Below are 23835 nucleotides of genomic sequence, written 5' to 3' on the forward strand. Positions count from 1 at the left end.
TACAATTACTAATAAAAATATAATTATTAACAAATGTTTATCATACTTTAATTTGTGAAGTTTAGATGAATGTTCTAAGAGTAACCAAAATCATAATCAGAAGATTAGGGATAAGAAGTGTGTATTAGAACACAACATACTAAACCAGCTATGTTGATGATACGTTCATTATCTCTGACTACGCTTCTCAGTTACTTAGTCACTTTAACAACTCTCACTCTAACATAACGTTTACAATAAAATAAAAAAAGAGATATCCAATTCAATTTTTTAGATCTTAGTTTAAGACGGAGAAAATTGATGGAAGTCTTAAGAAGAGTACATATATGGGAAAGGAGCATGAACAGGACAGTACTTGAACTGTAACAGTTTTTGTCCCATCAGTTACGAAAGATGTCTAGTCAAAACGCTCTTCGATTGATTTAGAATGTTATACTCAAATGGCAAAATAAATGAAGAATTGGCTATTCTGGAGAAGCAACTCATAAAAAATGAATACCTGAGGAAATGCATTACGAAATATGGAAAAGAACATCTCAAGGGTGATAAACCATCGATTGTTAGCAAGAGGCCCGTTTTTTATGTGCCTTCCGATCAAGAGGGAGCTGAGATTTCAAGAAAAATCGATGGAAGAGTCACGGCGGCACTGAAAAAAGCTTCCTTGCTGTTCATTTGGCTTCACTATACGATACCAAGTGTTTTCCGTACCACTCAAAGGTAGATCAATACCCTTCTGAGATCACTTACTACATTTATGAATTCACATGTACCTGCAGTGGCAAGCACATAGAGAGGACAGAGAGAAAGGTATCCAAAACGAACTAGAGTCTTTACAATTGGAATCACCAGATATCTAGATAGTGGACACGAGTGAATAATCAACAGACAAAATACACCAATCTCATTCCGTTGTGCAGAGGCAATCGCTATCCAAGGTTACCGAATTGACTTATGTGTACAAAAGGAAAGTTTGATTAGCCTTTCTCTGTCATGGTAATTGGATACTTGTCTGATAATCTTTGTTAATCTCAAAACAGTTTTTCAACTGTCCCCAAACTTTTATTATTCTTTCGTCTTCTGATATTCATCTCTTACATAATATGACTGATGGTCACATACTTGCCTAGTTTGTCATATAGAGAGATTATCCAATCACTCGTTAATTTCATTACTTTTACATAACCTCGTAATTAATACTTCCCAACATATAAATACACATCGATCTTGACTTTGTTTATTCATACTTCTGATTATGATTTTGGCTAATCTTCGAACAGTTATCTAAACTTCACAAACTAAAGTATGCTAAACATTTGTTAATAATTATATTTTTATTAGTAATTGTAATTTAAGGTTGTATTCAGCGGATGAGAGACTGTGAAATAGAATGAATTCATTTTATTCTGTGATCCTTGTTGTTCTTGCTCTGTTTACAGTTATCAAGGGATCTGGTTGTATGAAAATATTTTTATAAATGAATAATGAAACTTTAAACTTACAGTAACAAAAAAACGGATGTATCTAGTTCTCCAATAACTAATCGAGGTTATATTGCGGACCTCAGTCAGGTAATCTGCATCTGTCACTATGACTTAGACCAACAGTCAACCAATTATTAGACTGATACAACATTGGGGTTTTGACACCTTTTGTATTTTTTATAACTCACTTGTACATCAGTAAACACTACCTGTCAAGGTATGTGGCACTCAACCAGACATCATTTTACGGACATATATTTTGCTGTAAGCTTACATAAAGACGCGTTTAAAAACATTGTTTCAAACCAAAAGTTGCAAAATTTTTTGACGATAGTATCTCAATAGACAAATTTCATAATGTAATTATTATGGAGCATTTATTGGTTAAATGTTGAATAGTAATTTTACTCGATATAAAGTCACTGGTTTTACATTAATAACAGAGTTGTTCAAGACACGCAATAATACTTCGAATCCCTAGATTAATGACTTTACCAAGTATAGAATAGTTCTAAAATCACTCCCCTCTTTTTATCTTGACTAATGTAATTACTTGCAATCGCGTTAAAAGTTGATGAAATTAAAATTTGATTTTATAGTACAGAGTATTTCTAAATGTTACCACATATTACTCCTTCTACCAGGGTACATTCTAGGGAAGTATAAACTTTAAAGGATCCACCTCTTTTTTAATATATAATAAATGGTTAATATGAAATAATTATATAAAAGAAATAACAGGAATTTTACTTAAAATCAAAATTGTTTAACACAAATTGTCAATATTAATTGTGGTTATTGAAATGAAATCGAATTTTTCTCTCCTCTAATCGTCAACTTTCGGTTGTTTTTGTTGTTGTCGTTGTTGTTTTTTTGTTTTTGCTTGTGTTTATCCATTTCTCTCATTCATTCATCCGTCACTTATATTCTTGTTACAAAATAAGTCACTGTTAAATTAAACATAATTATATTAATCATTCTAATTTCATTCCTTTATTAATATTCATTTGCTTGACTTATTTTCCATTTTTACTTTTTTGTCAAAAGAAAATCTTTATTTTTGATTTTGTCTTCCTGACTAACTTTAGGATAACTAGTTGACAACAACAACAACAGCAAACAAAAAAACGAAAAAGAAAATGTGTTAAATAAAATAAAACAAAAGAATTTTTAAAAAGAAAAACAACTAGTCAATATTATTTATTTCTCAATTCCAGGGATGCCTATAATCATTCTAAATAGTGATTGTTATAATCATAACAGGAAGTGTAAATTCTTTTTGTTTTACAAAATGATGATTGGGATGCATATATGTGAATAGTATATTAATTTAATGCATGCTTACAAAGGATAAATGAAATGAATTTATGACGGAAATTAGACTAACTATTTTGCGTGTATGCATAGGCAGTTAAATAAGTTTTTTCCAGTGTAGGATTATGGAAATTGTTAAGTTTTGATTAAGATGATGAATTGATTGATGTTAGATTACCATTAAAAACCTGGAAGCACTGGATGGCTGTTTCATCCTATTATGGGACTCTTCAGTAAGGTGCATTTACGATCCCACACACGGGATTTGAGCTAATCCATGTCAGGTAGTGACAAGTATCTACCTCAGAAAATGGAAGATAGTCGCGCAATTTCGCGAATTGGATTCCAATCGGCTCAGTGGTCTTAAGGTCAAGCGTTCGAGTGTTAGACCGAAGGACGTAATTTTGAATCCTGCGTGCGAGATCGTGAATGTGCACTACGGATGAATCCCATACTAGGACGAAACGGCAATTCAATGCTTCCAGGTTTTCAATGGTGATCTAACGTTTTTTCATTAAACAGTACCTTAATAGAATTGTTTAAGTTAATGAGGGAATTTATTTTTATTTCTTTTTGTCGAAGCAGATATTATGAAAGTATTCAAAATTATCTTAAGAAATAAACAATCTGTATTTTTATTACTGATCATGGTTAATTGATTTTATCAGCATTTTATCTAGTTAATTATTATTACGTCATATACAGGAATGTCTTTCATTACCATTGCTCTTTTGACATAAATATCATTCCATAAAAATAAAAAATATATATAATTGCTCCGTAGACATTACCCATAAAATAATAAATAGTGAAAAGTAATTTCCATCACTAACTGACATCAGCTGGAAAACTGAAGAACACTTCCTCCTCTTTTTTTAGTCAAGTTCATCACTACAATTTTCTTTTTGTTTTTAGGTAAAGATTAGCTTGAAATCATTTCAATTGTTAAGTTGTTGTAACCTGTAAAAATTGTCACTTAATATGGTATTGAGCAATGACTTAAACAAAACTCTTCATACCGCTTGAGCTGTTTACACCGAAGATATTGGTAAATAGTTCGTAGTTTTGTTTGTTTGTTTGTTTTAATGATACACTTACGATTTCTATCATTTAAACGTTATGGTTTTATGATAATATCTTCTTTTTCGAATGAAAACCAGTGACATAAAAAGTGAAAAACATTAGATTTAGTTCAATGTTTGTTCTAAAGATTATGATTACATCATCAATGCATCACAATTCTATGACCATTAATACTTTTTCTATTTTAATAGTAATCTGAAGTTCATCATATTAAATGATTATAATCTCACATAAGTCACTTGATACGTATGTGGGCTGTGGTACTGCAACGTTAGATGTTGCAGTCCCATGGTAGTCGGTGACCAACAATAGGTTCATACGCCATTTTGTTCTCTCAGGATCCTGGAGCCCATGTGCACCAACTTCCCTAGGTGGATCTTACATATACATCAACCCGGTTTAAGTGCTACGCATTCGCATTTCGTCCGCTCAATTTCGTAAACAACACCCCTGCCGCGAGAAGGAAGTGGGTAGGATTTCCCTGGCAGTAGTTGTATGCACGTTTCTATGTGAGAGCATATAGAGAGGGAGAGCTGACTCTCCCCACCTTCGGCTGTACCACGGCATTTAGAGGCGATAATTTTGGTTAGCAATATTTGGAGGCATAAATGTTGTGACACAAATTAACACAAGTTTAAATAATACAACGAATTAACCCATTTAAACGTTTGTTACAAATAAACAAGTTTGATCACGTCAATATTACGCCATTCCGTTAATTTACTATTTTTACCTCATAAACTTGTCCTTCATGAAAGTTTCTTTGCATGGAATCACGTTTTCTTTTTATTGAAAAAGAAAATTATCAAATGGAACTTACATAAGCAAATATAACCTATTTCAAGATTTGGCCATATGATAATGCTGCATTATAAATTTTAGTGAATATGTTCATTTTTAATCTGTACAACTTAGATAATGCTTTGAAAAAAACCAACATGATTGTCAATGAAAAACCTTTCTTTTTGACCATCTAGTAATCAATTGAAAAATGACCATGTTTTGATAAATAATCTCGATGGTGGAGAACGTCTTCAGGTTTATATATATTCTAGAGGGATTTACTTTTGAAGTATTTTGTTATAGTAAACCAATGTATATGCCTTTCTGAATGGCAAACTTGTATTAAGTAATAAAAACTAGTTATTTCTTTGTATCCCTTTTGGCTTTTTACATAATAAAAGAGACTATTGTGAATTAAAATATATCTAAGAGAGATTATCAATAGTTAGATTTAATTCTGGGTGTATCCATTATAAGATCTTATAATATTATTTGTATACATTTAACTCATATTTCAATTCAGTGATTCCGATATGATTTATATTACATGTTATCTCACATTGGATTATGTCTAGATTAAGTATGATTAATTTTGATTATGAAAATAACATCTAAAGTGAAATTTATCATAATATTTAACAATATAAATAGATTTTCAAAACAAACAAATGTATTCACAAGGAAATTTGATCTGTCTATTTAATTTTGATTATATAGGCTTACCATACTATATAAACACGCAAATCGTACATTAGTTTATAGTTGTTCCATATTCTCTCGTTTTGTAATATCCTATTACAAAGTTAACTTATTTTGAATGAAATACATTTGTATTTGTATGTACACTTATTAAATTCTTCATTTACATCAAATTTTCCGACAACTTGAAATGAATATCATATTAACTGTGTAAAGTCGAATCCATCTACTTACTCACTTGAATTAGGATTTTTTTAAAAAAGTATAATACTACAAGAGCATATTTGAATTTGGTAATATTGTTTGAATCAAGTAAGTTATAAGTCTACGGTGGCTGCAATAAACTTATTTTTATAGTTTTTTTTTTAAATACTATTCATTGTATTCCAGTTGAGTAAAAATAATTGTGTTGTTTTAATGGACCTAGTTGTTGAAATGCTGATATTAAGTTTAATCAGTTATTTGTCAATGTGCTTATTGATAACTTACCTATCTCATAGTCTGTGTATTACTGAACAAAATATTTTAAGTCAGGACACCTAATTATTTTTTTCTTTCAAATTTCTTCTGAAATGGAATTGAATACCAGTTATAACTGTTTATAGCTAATAATTAATGTAAATGAAATTTGTTAATATAATTGTGGTAACTGAATTTAGTATTTTGTAGTATAGTTTTCCAAACAACCTTAGTTTTCCCAATGATACTGCAGTAATCTTTCGGAAGATGACAAAATGTAATTATCAAATATAAGTACTCTAATGTCAACGCTCGAATAAAGTATTATACAAATGTTTTTAACTAAAATTATTACATGTATAAATTATACATATAAATATGATATAACATTTATGCCATTTAAGTTGCACTGAATATGTATGATCAACCGTAAAATATCATTAAGAATTCCTTGTACTTGTGTATTTTAGCGAGTGTAGCAATGGAGTGATACATTGTATGAATTTGGATATAGTTAAATTCAAAAAAGTATACTGTCAATCTGAGTTACCTTTGCTTCATCGCGTTTCAATTAGTAGCATAACTTCGAAACATGAATACTGGCTAGAAAAATTAAAAAATCATACCGTAGAACTTAATGTAAGAATATTGAGTTAGTACTTGTCAGTATATCATGACTCTTTAGATTAATTCACTAGGAATCTGAGATTCATTAGTTTGAGACATTGCCTGATACGATTTAATGAAAAAAACAATTAACATTATGATGTAATATTTTTACTGAATGATAATCTGTCTTGATTATTTCATTATTTAAATTGTATATGATATAATGAAAAATGTTTTCAGAGAATCATTTTGAATAAGTTATGTATAAATCTATCAATATTTTACAACCATGAACAAAACGACATGGAAATAAATATAATAACCATTTGAAAATATCATTGATTTCATTGAATATATTGTCGTGACTTCTCTGTTATTGTTATAACCTGTCAGTTGAATGTTACTTGTTATATCTGGTCGTCGCTGATTGTTGTGTTGGAAACGCTTATTACGTATACTCGAAACGATGGAACTCTACAATTCCCTCAACACGAAAGTAGACACACAAAGACTGGTATAAGTGAATATTTATTAACCCCAAAACACGACAACGACGACGACTCTAGTCAAAAGTACACTCGTTTATATATTGATTGTACATACACTTTGAATAATAATTAGGATGAAATCACATGTATAAAAAATACTCAGTTATGACAAATCACATACAGAGCAAGAATATGGTATATTATACAGAATTAAAATATCATACGAGAAAAGAAAACAAATACTACACTAAATGATTATGACATTGAATCAGAAAGGAAGTAGTGTTGAACAAAACTCATAATGAGTAAATCATTCGCATTCAGACTTTTCATTCCATCTTATCAGTTATAATGGTATCATGAGCTTATTCTAGTCCATAGATAGATGACTTATTTTGATGTTACTAGTTATTTTTATACAATTGTATATTTGGTTTTGTTAATTATTCATATGTTTAGTAAAGTATATATGTGTCTATCTACTTATTTGTATTTCATATATACCTATTGAAAATGGAATCACATAAATATTGTATTGTCGAGCTTTAACGCTATATATTTTATACACATAAAATACACATTTCTAAAATATTACTATTTAATCTTGATATTTATAATGTATTAATATGTTTAATTAACACAATCCATCACTCACCATCGTCAATAATGAAGTCAACACTGTGCTGTAATTTATATCTAAATTAGTTCTTTCAAGATTTTTCTGATTACATTTTGCAATTTCATTAAAAATTAATCATAATCCACTGTTTATTCATCTGTTTTCCTTTTTCTGTTTGTTTGTTTTTTTCCTACACTTTTTCAATAGAATCAAATTTATACCAAGTGAATATTTTGGAAATAATCAATTGAAATACAATAATCAATGTAGAATGTTTCCATCAGAACCAAATTTAACAATTAATTAATTAATTAATTAATTACATAATTACCAATAAACTAAATAACTAGTTATCTTCATACTTTATTATTATTATTATTATTATTTATTATTGAATTTTAACTAATATTTTTAATTCATCCTTTAAACCTTATTATTTTTTTTTGTTTTTTTTAAATATTCCGAAAATAATTAAAAAAATTAATATGAATATCAAATTTTTATTGTGAAAGTTTAATTTTTTAAAAAATAATGTAAGAAAAAACACCACATAGTAATTTTTGTTTTAATAACCAAAAACATTTTTTTTTAAAAATAACCTTTTTCATTCAAAAATCAATAATTATTCATTATTATTATTATTATTAATATTACTATTATTAGGTCATAAATGATTTCACATACAAATAATTACACTGATCAACAATATAATTATTTTCCAAAGCCATTTATCTTAAATAAAACTAATACTAATATTAATACTAGTGATAATATTACTAATAAAAGTAATGATAATAATAATAATCATCATCAACTAATACACTTGAATAAGCATTCATCTTCATCTAAATCTATTTTAAACACTGAAACAACATCTAAATTAGATCAATCATTCAGGTCAGTGAAGTTGTGTTGTTGTTTTTCTTTTAAATAATTTTATTATTTATAATGTTATTTGTTATTGTAATTGTTTTCAACAATTTATCTTTGTTCAATTATTTATAAAAAAAAGGATTTTCTTTTTATTTAGAAAACGTTTTTCATTACATGTGTACATATATATAGATATATTGATTGTTTTCTTTTAATCTAAAAAAAGTTTTTTTTTTAATTTCCACCAAATACATTTTTGATATCCTTTATAACAACAAAAAATATTGGGAGATTTCGTTTTTTGTTTGTTTGTTTGTTTCATAACCAGATAGTCATATGATCTATGATACAAGGAAGAGTTTCTTTAGATTATCGAAAGTCCTATACAGTAATCAGTTGTTTGTTCTGCATTATTTTATCGCTGTAATATATGGAACCAAAAAGTAGTGAATAAATCTACGATACAATTATACGGTAAGATATGTCCTCAAGGCATTGATCATATATAAGAGGATCTTTCATTAAGTAGTAGTGTGTTTAGGCCTGAAGTATCTTGTAGATAGAGATTATTAACAAGTTGATGAGGACTTGAACTGACATTGACTGAACTGGTTAAGAAGTCAGTTAACTATGGCCATTCATTCCATATGTTGATTTGAACTAGTAAATTACGTAGACGTAGAATGCATAAGGGTTAGGAATGGTAAAGTAGAACATGGAACTAGTCACTTTACTCACCAACCGTTAGTCTGCCTAGTGTGTGACAGTAAATTACTAAGCATAAATGAAATAGCTTAGAACAGCGTTTTGTAGGGTAGATGTATTAACTCTTTACATTTTGTTAGTTCTCGAGGTTGATGATTTGCAAATCTCATTCACAAACTGTACTTAATTTTTAGAATTATGATGTATGCTTCTGATCTTATACTATCATCAACACTAGTTTTACTATGATTGACCTTAATCCTGTTAATTGCTTATCGTTTTGCTGACGTAGATTTTGGTAATATAGATAGATACATATAATTTTTGAGCTCCTATATTTTTAAATAATCGACTGACTACTTATCACATTTTAAATAGATTGTAAGGAGACCTGCATCCCACCTGTTACCCTTTTTTAAATTCTATGCGAAGTTATTTATGTGTTATGCTTTAAATTATTAGTCGAGGATTGATAAAACTTTTCACAGATTTATAGCTATATATATTAAATGTTTGTGTACTACACAAATTATTACATCACTAGTCAGCGGGATGTCATTTTACTGTTATAACGGAAGATACTATTTGGGTCATGGATGGGCAGTAGATCATTTTACGTGATTGTGGCAGAGTTGTAATTATTTCAAAACTCTGGATTTCTTCATGTAATACACAATGAAAAGATGTCAAACGTTAAAATAAATCAGAAACAGTAAATCTTTCCATGCTACAAATTACACACCCTTATCCAATTTTATCACACTAAATATGTTTAAAATTCATATTAGTGACTAATTATTATTATATTCAAGTTTAGTAGGTCATTTACCAACCTCTGAACTTTAGGCTTCTCAGGTTAATTTATTGCTTGTAACATCTACATATTGATAAGTTCTTACAGAAGATGAGTGGGCAATGCGATAGAGAATATGAAAACCAGTATACGTTTTGACATTAACATCGCTAGATGCCGGCTCATTGGTCTAGAGGTTAAGCGTCCGCGCGCGAGACTGAAAGGTTCTGAGTCCAAACCCCGCAAGGCGGGATTGTGGATACTCACTGCTGAGGAGTCCCTTACTGGGACTTCCAGGTTTTCCATGGTGATCTAGCTTCATTTGACTCATGATCTCAACCATTAAAATTACTATAATATCCACAAAAAGCCCCTTGTTAAATTAGTCGTAACAGATATTCATGTACAAAATTCATGTTTTATTTATCAGGATAATCCAGAAACATGTAAATATATGTCGTGTACAACATTTTCATATTGAATTTAATACAGTTTATCGCTAGTTATGTAATATCGACAATTTCCTTCTTATATCATTATTCCGCTTATAAATAATATGATCTTCATAAATCTAGATAGCATGCTAAAGTGGATTGCTAATAACGAATCAAACAAAAGTTTTTTTTTTTGGAGAGGCTTTAGTCAATTAGATTTAGTATAACAGGTCTTGGATTTTGGCGCGAAATTCACTCACCCATCTGTCCAAATAGCGTCTTGTCATTTTAGCTGATGTCAGTTCGTGATGAAAAATCATAAATCTAATTCCTAACCCTAACCGTCAACTGTGAATCATAATCCTTATTTTTCAAACCGCTTTATAACCCTCAGTTAGCCCTAGTAATTAGGTAGACACTCGCAAGGTCACTTGAGCGTCACTCAAAAGTCGTCCAAAAATTTAATGTCTCATCCTTTCTCTTCCATAAATGAATGTAAATTGATGGAATTACATTTTAAAATGATCAATTCTATGTTTAATTTAGTGTAATATTCAAATGAAACATAAAATAAAAACTTTATTTACTTATAGTGGATTGCTTCATCTGATAACATCAATGAATAAACATTTATAGTTTTAGGTAAACTCAGTTTTGTATAGTTGTTAACCTTATTTGAATTATACAATTTTATCAAGTAAATTTATTTGATCTTCATTGGTTTTATAAACATTAAACGATTATCCTTGTTATCTCAATATTATTCATTTTCATTCAAATAGTTGACAATAGTTGTTAGATTCATAGAATAATCACCGGCATCCAACGGTGCTAATATCTAACTTCAACTAATCCACGATGTTGTGCTACCGTCCACCATTGTCTTCAGTGAGTAACGGCCTCACAACAGACACAGTTGAACTCCACTGATCACGGCTTCTGAAAAGAACTCAATGAAATTCCTCGTCAAGCCAGTCACTAGTAGACATATGATAAGAAGTACCAGAATTGGCGTTTTGCGGAGTCCCGTGTGACGGATCGTGGATGCGCATTCTCGGACGAAACGGCCGTCCAATGCTCCCAGGTTTTCCGTGGCGGTCTAGCTTCAATTGACTCATGATCTCAACTATTAAAATTACTAAAATATCCACCAAACCTCTTCTGATATTATTCAATATATGCTCACTAGTGACTGGCTTCAAGAGGTATTTCCTGGAGTTCTAGTGAGGAGTGACCAGTGTAGTTCAAATGGGTCTGCTGTGAGATAGTAACTCACTAAAGACAATGATGGTTGGGTCGCTCAATATGTGTAATAATTTTGTTATAGATTATATCAGATTTATAATTTCCTTTTATTTTATAAAGCATTTAGTCTATCGAAATCTAAATTAAATAAGATTTAATGTTTGTTTTTCTATTAAAAAACCGGTATCATTCGGAGAATCGATAAAAATCAAAGAATAAAAATAGATAGCTTGGTTGTTTCAGTTATTAACTAATTAGATTCAATGAAAAGTTAAACCATTACTACAATATTTGTAGGCTGTTATGTCAAGGTCCACCGGTTTACATTTCTGATTCCAATCAATTTTCGTTATAACATGATCGTAAACCTAGTCTGAACAATATGTTACAGTTTTTTTTAAAATTTGATTGACTTCAGGTCAAGATTTCCAGTTGATGTCAGATCAAGCTTAAAATATACGAAAACCGCCACAAATTAACTAATTAAGTTATGTAAAAGTTCATTGTAAGTATTGTATTTAGGTATTTGTCTTTTAAGTATGTTTATTTTCTGAGCTGGATAGCTTTAATGTGTAGCTTTGAACGTCTTTTTCGACAGAATCATCAGTACACACTTGGCTAAAAAGTGAGTTATTAGAATTTATCCACGACTGAATAGAAGATTCTTCTGTTATTGCAAAATTTTATTGAGCTACTTCTCGTTCATGTAATTACCGATGACGTAGAGAAAGACAATAAAAGCTCCACGAATAAACCATTTAGTTTACAGAACACAATATCTCCAAAATCTAGATCCTGAAAATATTTTCCACCGTCTCAATAATGTTTTCAATAGCTATAAAACTGAACTATTATACTCTGGTTTAAAGTCATTAATAGGACATTTTCAGGAAATAAGTTGAAAACTCAATATTTCCACTAACATTACTTAACATAAAAAGGACACCAGTAAAACTAGAATTGTATTTATTTTGCTGTTGCTTATTTGATTTAATATCACACTTCTTGAGAACCTTATTCTTCTTTAATCTATAATACAATTTCGTTGACATATACAAAAGTGATATGTTTTTCACTCAAGTCTTCTTTTGTCTTAAAAATATATTCATTTTCAAATTTTTAGTTAATTTTTTAGTAAACACGACCTGGTTATCGATTTGGTCAACTTTGTATTCTAGATAAAGATCAAGCAGTAAGTTCAAAATAAATACAAGTCAAAAGAACTGATTGTTCTAGAAAAAAACGGATCCTAGGTTTCGTTGTAAATATATTCTTCGTGCTTAACCACATTCATCTACATGCCTACAGTTTGAACGAAGTCAGCTGATACAATTTAAAATGAATCATTATATGATTATTTCATAGATTTATCATCAGTTATAGTCCAATAGGACTGCCTGCAATTTCTTCTTTTAATTGATTATAAATTTCACCATTGAACTTAGACTCATTGTGCATAAGTACTGTAACTTCTGTATAGAATTTGATACTAAACTTCGTTCTATTTTATTCTAAACATACCTCTAATCTTCATCAAGTGAACATTAGAAAAAAATGGTGTTAATATCCAACTTTAGACATTATATAGTTGTTTAGTTTCTTTCAATACATTATTCGTGTCCTTCAAGGATGATGCTTTGTTGTAATAGTTTAAGTATATAAGCAACTAATCCAGTCATTTTATAACACGATAAGTTCAACTTATTGGACTGATCATACTTGTAGATTAGGTGGATGAATTTAATAAGTTCATATAACTTAGGTAAATTTGTTTCGACATACTAAAAGATTCTAAAAAAGAATAAATGAAATTTCATTTTACAACATAACGAAGATTTCAATGAGCTAGGGAACTTCTCTATGGTCGCTGTCTGTTTCCTAATTACCATAATGTACATAATTTTCAGCAAACTGTTTAGAGGTTTACATAATTTTGCTGTGAGTGTTATCACCATTTTAAGTTTCCAATTCATATATTTGTACTTCAGTTTTGTACAAAACGATGATTTAGTTTTGCTTAATTGACATTGCTTACTTTAATTATAAAGACTAATTACAAGTTATCAAAGATACATATTTTCTTAAATTCAAATTTTTGATCATCAGGATAGGAATATTTAGGCTATCAGAAGCCATATTCTAAAAGGGATTTAAAAAATTTGATGAATGTCATCCAAATGCCTATGATTAAAGTAGTAAGCTATCGAACAATTTTTGAAGTAATGAATAAAAATACAAAAACCGATAATTACAGTAATAAAATGTTATAGAAAAAAGAGGGGTTTTGTGCACATTGTAGTAATATATTGGTTGAGATCATGAGTCAAATGAAGCTAGATCACCATGGAAAACCTGGAAGCACTGGGTGGCCGTTTCTTCCTACTGAGGGACTCCTCAGCAGTGCGCATACACGATCACACTTCGCGAGATTCGAACCCAGGAACTATCAGTCTCCTGCGCGAACGCTTAAACTCTAGACCACTGAACCGGCATCTAGTGGTGTTAATGTCAAACTTCAACTAATCGACGGAATTGCATCACCGTCCACCAATGTCTTCAGTGAGTTACTATCTCACAACGAGGCCGGTTGAACTCCACTTGTCACGGCTTCTCACTAGAACTCACATGAACTTTTAATAAAATAACAATTAATATTGAAAATCGTGTGAAAAATGAAAAAATTTTGCAACATACGGGATATAAAAAATAATGATTTATTAAAAAAATATTCATAGTAATTATTCAGTCACCAGACATTGCCAAATGTACCACAAACTATCTTTTCAACTATTTCCTTGAACAGACAAAGTGTAATAATTTTTCTTGTTTTTTTGTTTTGCCTATCTATCAACTGAACTGGCGTATATGAATATATTGAATGAATTATATCACTATGTACATTTACGACTGTTCTAATAGTAAAAGTTAAATTTCTTATCATATACCTGATGGATGGGTCTTTCTTAGTTATTCTGATGTAATTGCTTTAAACATATAGGTAATTAAAATGATTGAATTTCTGCATGCCTTGTAAAACTACACTCTACTTGTAAAATTTATCAATACATAAACAAATCAAAGTGAATGACTTGAAATGGTCAAAATTAATAACGCCTACTTCTGTTTATTTAAACAATACTGAGTAAATATTACAATTATATGGTACCAGCGTAGTGTAATCTAAATTTTCAAGTGATTCTTGTTCCGTTTAAGTCATTAGTTGTCTTAAGATTACAGGACAGTAGATACTTGTGGTTACTATGATATTTATCATCTAATTCTAATAAGTTTAATCAAACTACATGCACGTTTTTCCCAAAAGTTTGTTATTTATCTGCTAAATTAATCTACATATTATTGAAACCATAGAGATTTAAATAATCGTAATTCAAATATCATGCGGTTAGGTGAGTAACAACTTCATTATCTCTCAAATATAGGAAAGAATGAAAGCTCATCAGAATGCAGTAGAAAAAAAAGCTTTATTTCCTAATTTCCTATTACGACAATATAAAATTTTATATGGTTTATATGGTTTCATTGAAGCTCAAATCATTTGTTGTTAGAGAATGTTTCATCAATTTTTCCTTAGAATAATTTAAAAATAGAATTATTTCAAAGATAAAAGACATTCACTTTTTTAAAAAAGGGTATAAGATCGAAGAGATAATGAAAGTGAATGTCTAAACTTATCACAACTAGTGACTTCTGAAAACATTTCGATCTTCTTAATGTTTAGTTTATTGATTGTTACCACTCCGAGAGGACTTCATTCGCAACATATATTCGAAATGTAAAATAATATAAACTAACGAAGTTTTTTTATCTACCTTAGTGAATAGCTCAGGAAAATATTTCAGAAAAAAATAATTGTATCAAATCAGTTAAATAATAATATACTATTATTTAAGTCATGATTATTGGAAGAAATCTATTCGGGTTCTACTAAAAAATTTCGGCTTTGGAGGTCAATTTTAGTTCACTTCTTTGAAGGCCCACGGGTGAACTCAAGGAAGCTCAGAGAGTGCTGAAGACATTCCGTTCAATCATCTTTCGGAAGAACATTTCAGAATATTGACGTGTAGCCTCCCTAGCGGACAAATGCTAAAACCACTGTATGCGGTTCGGATGATTATAATGATCATTTCGTTTTTACTAAAACTAGAAATACCTGAGGGTTCTTCTACAATGTTTGGTAAAGCATTCCTTCTCACTTGTCTTCTGTCTTGTCATTTGCCATGGCATTCGTTTTCTCTTTTGAAGTACTTTACATTAATACAGAATTACAGATGACTGGAAGATTCTTCTAATATAAAAGCGAATTTATTTAAACTAGATAGCCTGTACAATTAGGATACACTTTAACAATTACTCCCCACACCACGTAAAGAGACAGACGTCAAGAACTTAGAAAAAGCTTGATATTCAAAGAAGATGGAAATAGTATAGGGTATCTCTTTTTGTACTCCAGCAGATGCAACATTAGTAATATATTACTGACATACTAAAAGTTAGAACAATATCTCGGAAAATAAATTGGAAAAACTTACCACCGACTTCTTTGAACGTCAGGAATATCACTTATTAACAAACATAAAAGTAAATTTGGTTAATTTTCGGTCTCTTTGGTACTTACTTACGTACGCCTGTTACTCCTCATGGAGGGGCATAGGCCGCTCACCAGCATTCGCTATCCAAGCCTGTCCTGGGTAATCCTTACCAGCTTTTTCCGGCTGTTATTCATCCTTTTCATATCTGCTTCTATTTCCCGACGTAATGTGTTCTTTGGCCTTCCTCTTTTCTGCTTACCTTCAGGATTCCAAGTTAGGGCTTGTCTCGTGATGCAGTTTGACAATTTGCGTAATGTATGTCCTATCCATTTTCATCGTCTTTTCCTGATTTCTTCTTCAGCTGAAAGCTGGTTTGTTCTCTCCCAGAGAAGGCTGTTGCTGATGGTATCCGGCCAATGGATGTTGAGTATCTTGCGTAGACAATCGTTTATAAATACTTGTACCTTCTTGATGATGGTTGTAGTGGTTCTCCAAGTTTCAGCTCCGTACAATTGAACTGCCTTTATGTTCGTATTGAAGATTCTCACTTTGATATTGGTTGAAAGTTGTTTTGAGTTCCATATGCTCTTCAACTGTAGGAATGCTGTCTTTGCTTTGCCAATCCTCGCGTTTACGTCTGCATATGAACCTCCTTGTTCATCGATGATGCTTCCCAGGTATGTGAAGGATTCTACATCTTCCAGATTTTCGCCATCAAGAGTGACTGGATCGCTGTTCTGCGTGTTGAATTTGAGGACCGTGGTTTTCCCCTTGTGTATGTTGAGGCCTACTGATGTAGAGATTGCTGCTACACTGGCTGTCTTTATCTGCATTTGTTCGCGTGTATGCGATAGGAGGGCTAGGTCATCTGCGAAGTCCAAATCGTATAGTTGTTTCCGAGCTGTCCATTGTATTCCGGGAGAGAGTAGACAGCCTTGCCTGACTCCAGTCCTTACTTGGAATGCGTCTGTCAGCTGTCCTCCATGCACGACCTTGCATTGTAGTCCGTCATATGAGTTCCAGATAATATTGACAATCTTCTCAGGAACTCCGTAGTGTCGAAGAGGTTTCCATAACGTCCTCCTATCTACACTGATAAATGCCTTTTCGTAATCAATGAAGTTGATGTACATTGTTGAGTTCCACTCAACTGATTGTTCGACGATGATCCGTATTGTCACAATCCGGTTTGTGCACGACCGATCCTTACGGAATCCAGCTTTTTGATCTCGAAGTTGGGAATCTACTGCAATTTATTGGACGAATGAGTCTATTATTACATAAAATAGCAATTTTCATTACGTCTTACAAGAAAACACAAATCCTTCTTATTAAGAAACATTCTGAATATTACTTTAAGTATACGATTATATTGCTTATTCTACGATCATTTCTTAAAAATCTACCTTATTCAAGTTATCTGCTTTTACATAATGAATAGCGATCATTCTATCTTTTGTTTTTTGATACACCAATCGATTGGTGAGTTGGTACAAAAAAACAAGAGATTTCCTTCCACTATTTTAAATCATTGGCTGAAATAATTCTTAAAGGAATTTCCCACTCAATCATATAAACATATATATGCGCATGTATTCTATGAAATTCAGAAGATATATTCTATATGCAACCAAAAAACTGAACACAAAAAGAGATATGATTGTTTTGGAACCTAAAAATTTTCATCTTAAATTGATAGATAAGGGTTTTTTAACCCATGTTCATTCACCATATTTCATGTCCCTTTGCTTTTACAATTAATTACAATCCATGTATTTACTTTACAAATAAAAAAATATTTGAAACTTTTTGAAAGCATGAGATAAATTAGAACATTTTTCATTCTTCTTATGAAGAGAGTAAATTCAAATTAAATACAATATCAGTTTTAGGGGTTGTGGAGATTTTTAAGTTTTTTTTATTAAGATCATAAACTGATTGATCTTAGACCACCATTGAAAACCTGGAAGCACTGGACGGCCGTTTCTTCCTTGTGTGGGACTCTTCAGCAGTGCGCGTCCATGATCCTGCACGTGAGATTTGAACTCAGGATCTTCGGTCTCACGTGCGAACACTTAACCACTAGACCACTGAGCCGGTATTCATTAAGAATGCATACTGCTGAGTAGTTTTATACCAGAGGGAAACGGCCGTCCAGTGCTCCTAGGTTTTCAATGATGTTCTAGCTTATATCGACTTGTAAATTTAACTGTGAAATTCATGCATAAATAGTTGGAATTTGAGATGTTTTTAAAAATAGGTAATATACAGTCCATAGTTATCTATGACTTTTTTAATTGATCAAGTTCTTGAAAATCATTTTAGAAAATATAAATGTCTGGTTGATTTTTAAAAAAATGAAGAAAATACCATTAAAATTACTAACTTGTAGCGTAAATGTCCATTCAATCCTGATAATTTTGAACAATTTATAAACTTTATACGTTTCCTTTTGAGTTGATTAAAGTTATATATTGACTTATGTATACGACTTATTCACTTAAGAGAAAATAATTCTAATAATTTCTTCAAATTGACGAGCTTTTGTTTTCCAGAGATTAGTGAGAGATTCGTGAATAACAACAATAGTTTCTTCGTAAAATGTTACCTCTCAATAGAGCCCTAATGGGTCTACTGCCGTATATATATATATATATATAACTCTGTTGGGGGTAACAGCCATAAGTAAGTGTAACTAACAATAAAATAGTAATTTACATAACTTATCGATAAAAAGCATCTAAATTAGTCTATGTAAATTATATATTCAAGATCCGCGTTGCATAACGATTGAATCAAGTTTATGTGGTAAACTTTCTCAGTTGTTAGCTTAAACAAGTAGACTATAAATGATAATATAAAACTGAAAGTTACTCATGTTAATACAAGTGAAAGGTATCTGAATTTTTTTATTGAAAAAAAGATTGCAGATGAACCATCTGAATGCACGTATTATAAATACATAACAGCAGAACAGATATATTTTACTAAAACAAAAGTTAATCACCATTTACACAGATATACATGTAATATACTTGTAATGGTCCTGATGCATATAAGATTATCTCAAGTGGTTTGCTTTTTAATAATAATTTCTTCTCATCATCAGTTACTATGTGCTCACTAGTGACTAGCTTCATGGGGGAATTCTCGGAGTTCTAGCGAGAAGCCGTGACCAGTGGAGCTAATCCGTGTCTGATAAAGACAGGTATCTACCTCAGTACAATGGAAGATGATCGCACAATTTTGCTGATTGGTTGAGGTTAGTCATCAATACCGTTGGATGCCTACTCATTGGTCTAGAGGTTAAGCGTTCGCACGTGAGACCGAAGGACCTGAGTTCAAGTCCCATGTGCAGGATCATGAACACACACCGCTGAAGGCCCTAGGTTCGAATCCTTTGAGGGGGATCGTGGATGCTCACTGCTGAGGAGTTCCAAAATGGGACGAAACGACCGTCCAGTGCTTCTAGGTTTTCAATGATGGTCTAATGATTAATCGGTTCATGATCTTAATCAAAAAATCAATAATTTCTTCATTGTCTTTTGTTGGTAAAATGATTGTATCTTTTTTTCCGTTTTGAATTTGTTCGGCAGATCTATAACAACATAGAGTTTTTTACTCTATTTTAAACTAATTATTCTACAAAAAAGACTATTTTAATATTTTAAATATTCTCACTAATTACTTCCAATCATCTAATAAATAACAAAATATAGTAGAATATATGTCTTTTAAAATAATAGTAACATTACAACATGACTGACAGAATATGATAAGCTTTAAGGACTAAACAACATGTGATATTTAGTTATTAGTAAATTAGCTTATGAGAAAAGATGGAAAACAAACGGTTGTTTTTTTCTATCTTTCATTGTACTGACATTTATGTGGAAGTATAATTGACGTCATTCATATTTAGAATGTGAATTACAAAAGGAAAATAAACAAAATAAAAGAGAAACTATCAAATGAAAATATAATTGAAATCATATAATGTTGAATTATATAAATTTGTTTATCTAATTAAAATCCCCTTCAAATGTTGATTATGAAACACTTATACTAGAATGAAATGGCTGTCCAGTGCTTCTAGGTAATCCAAGGTGGTCTAGCTTAAATCGATTCATAAATTCAACGATGAAACACATATAAGTGGTAACGAAATAATTCATGGAAAAACACATTTCTTATATTTAAATACTTAAGAATTTCAGACATAATAGGTGTGTGATTTAGTTTGATTTCAGAATCATATTTTTAATCATTTATAGTAGTGCTTATAGAAAAACAATGTAAAACGTCTACATAATTGTTTGAAAAGAAGATTTTTACGTTTTTTTTATTGTAAGCGAAATGTTTAAAAACAAAAATATCTAATCAAATAAACAGGAAATAATCAGTAAAACAACCCATGTTGTTGGTATCTTCCTATTGATGTTTTAGGATTACAATTGGTCAATCTCTTATTGGTATATGTGTTTCTTGTGTGGATTGTCTAGATATTGCTTTGAATCACAAGCATTCTAAGTAAAGATAGATGATGGCTAGCAGTGGAATCCAGGACGCGTGTTTCGTCTTATATGGGACTCGTCATCTGGATGTGCCTGCATCCTAGTTGATGTTCAATCTGAGACTCAAACCCAGTACCGTTTGCTTCAAACGCTATCACGTTTCCCGCTTAGCTACTGAGTCCTGATAGCAGCTTGGTTTTGCAATAGGATGAAGTTTAACTTCTTTTTATATTGTTTGTATGAATCTTCTCACTGATGTTTTAGGACTACAATTGATCTGGTGCATTCAACTGACGGATCCCAAGCAGGACGAAACACGCGTCCTGGATCCCTCTACTAGCCACTATCCATCTTTGCTTACAATGAAATAATGTTTAAATAAAATACTTAGACGAAAATTGAATCAAAATCAATAACGAATTAAATTCGATGCTATGGAACACATCATAACTAAAAATGTAATAACATGATAAGTGGAAAACGTCTGAAACACCAAGTATGATCATTACGACTAATTATACAAACTTTTTTATTCAAATAGTCAATCAAAACACTTGGTTAATTACCGAAATTATAATCAACTTGTATACAATACAAACTTAATAAGTTATCAGTGACTGATATATTTTTCATCATTTTCTGTCTTAATTGTTTATATCTTAAACGTATGAACACGTACATTAAAAAGTCTTAGATTCTTACTAATTTTCATTGAAAGTAATGTTACCTAAACGTAATTTCCATGTAAATTAACTGGAACATTATTCGGAGCTTTTCATTTCAAGGTAATGCCTATCAATGTGATTAGAAAATTAATAGCCAAACATTTTATTAATCGTTACATAATCACTAGTCTGTCGTAGAATAATAATGTTGACTTTTAATAAATTTCATTAAAGTGTTAGAAAAAATTTGATAAAACTCAACAAACTCTCTTTTAACAAATGAGACCTTGGAAATCTATTTGAAGAGTTTTCAATATGACGAAACAAAAGCCAATTTCAATGTAAACTCAAGTCAATAGGCGGAAAAAGATAAAACTGAAGAAAGGGAAGAAAGATAACCAAAGTTAGTTATTTAGACTTTGAACAGAAGTGATAGTTTTTTTCAAAATGAGCTGGAATAATGAAAATAATATAATGAGGATGACGTCAACTAGATTACAGTTCCATTCCATTAGCCAACTTTTCATTATTATCACTATTGGGATTTCGTTATATGACAAACGTCCACAAAAGAGATTGAAAAGGTTGAATTTAGCTCGTAAGAATGAAAAAAAATAGTCAAACTAGAATGGTTACAGATATTTGATCATAAGTGTCTTCAAATTACTGTTTACAAATTCTTGACTGAAGAGTGAGCGAAGAACCCGAAAAGTTAAAGCAACTACAGAATGACAGTGTAGAATCTGTTTTTAAAGTCACGAACTTATCACTGTCTGTGATAAATAAACTACATTTATTTTATACTTCTCATCTACCGCTGGTTAACACCGATGCAAGTCAAGACAAGTCTAAGATTGCTCAGATCAAATTGTTGTATCATTCCGTAAAATCAATAACAATTTTTCGTGGGCCGTGTAATGATATCAAGATGTTTCAGTCACAAATATAATTGTAATAAGTAATTGAAGATTTTTCTTCATACCGTTTTAATACCTCATTGAAATACATACCAAAATAATAAGAAATATTATTCAACTAAATTTTAATTATTTTAAAGCTAACAACAATCTCTGTTCATAAGGATATCACATTAATCTTTATATTAAATACTATTTACTTCCATTTATAATAATATCCGGTCATATACAACAATAAAAATCTCAAAAATCGACTACTTTCTTGCCTAATTATGTAGTATTTACATCGTACTGCATAATAAATTGTCATGTTATACATGTTTTATATTAAGAAATTGTATTTTGAAGGAAAAAATGGTTTAATTTAACAATTTAACATTTATAACATAGGAATAAATAACTTACTAAGACATAGATAGATATGAATGTTGCAATTTGACATGTTCATTGAATCGAACCCAATATCTACTCAAGAATATTAAGTAATTCATTTCTATATTATTTAAATGTTCACTTCGATTACAATATTCTTAATTTTGTGACATCTACTCATGATCTTGACTCATTTAATCAATAAAATGGATCACGTTCTCAATGTAAATGCCTGTTTCGTAATAACTACTATTGTAAATAACTGTTAAACAAACCTAATTAAAAGTATTCTGTTTTTGACTGTAATAGTAATAGATTTGGTGACCATTGATTAAGTGAATACCAGTAAAAACTTCACATTTTAAATACATTATTAATTTTATTGTATTCTACAATGCATAATACTAATATAACCGGACTGAAAAAACATGTCAGTCGACTAGTTTCAGGGAAATAAGAAACTGGTTTATATCTCAATATTGTAATTATATACTCTATATGAAAGAACATTCTACAACACTGATTATGAAAACAGTTCAAACGGCCATAAACAAGTGATTACATAATAAGTAAATGCTGATAGAGGAATAAAAAATGAGTAAAGCTCAGTTAATAAAATAAGATTACTAATTTAAAAGATAGTTGAAATAAAAACTCAATGATGTAATAAATACAAGAAAGATTTTAAAAAAATATTAAAAATTCATTATGTAATTATGATTTTTAAATATCACAGGTTACAAGCTAGCTGACAAGAATCAAACAAAATAAAATGAACTCATGCTATTCTTCAAAAATCTTTATTCCTACTAATTTCACTTATATTTACCAAGTGTAAACTTAGAAATACGCAAATTACTTAATATGATATTTAAAATAAATAAAGTGAACAATGAGTATATTAATCTTTCATATCATTGGTAGTTATTAATATGACTAAAATAAGTTATTAACTATCTTGATCATATCCATATCAAGTTGATTGTCTTATCTTATTATTTTGTCCATTAAAAGTACATGAGACATATATGTTCATTTTAATCTGTCTAGAACATTTATATATGATCAGAAATAATTATATCAAACTAGAACATATCACTCAATATCAGAGAATAATATCAGACAAAGAAAATTGGATAGTTATAGTAAGCAATAAATGTGTAATACTAATACTAGTACTAATAATACTACTAATAATAATAACAATAATGTCTAAGCTACTTATAATTCAG

At 30.3% G+C, this 23835-nt stretch overlaps 1 protein-coding gene across 1 annotated transcript in view; it reads left to right on the forward strand.

The window, feature by feature from the left end:
* MS3_00003704 (uncharacterized protein) overlaps positions 1-23835 on the forward strand; it is a gene marked incomplete at its 5' end in the record, with an annotated part of 131175 nt that overhangs the window by 25945 nt on the left and 81395 nt on the right. The window lies entirely within an intron of this gene.

Source organism: Schistosoma haematobium, chromosome ZW (assembly GCF_000699445.3).
Source record: "Schistosoma haematobium chromosome ZW, whole genome shotgun sequence".
In the NCBI taxonomy this organism is placed as follows: Eukaryota; Metazoa; Platyhelminthes; class Trematoda; order Strigeidida; family Schistosomatidae; genus Schistosoma; species Schistosoma haematobium.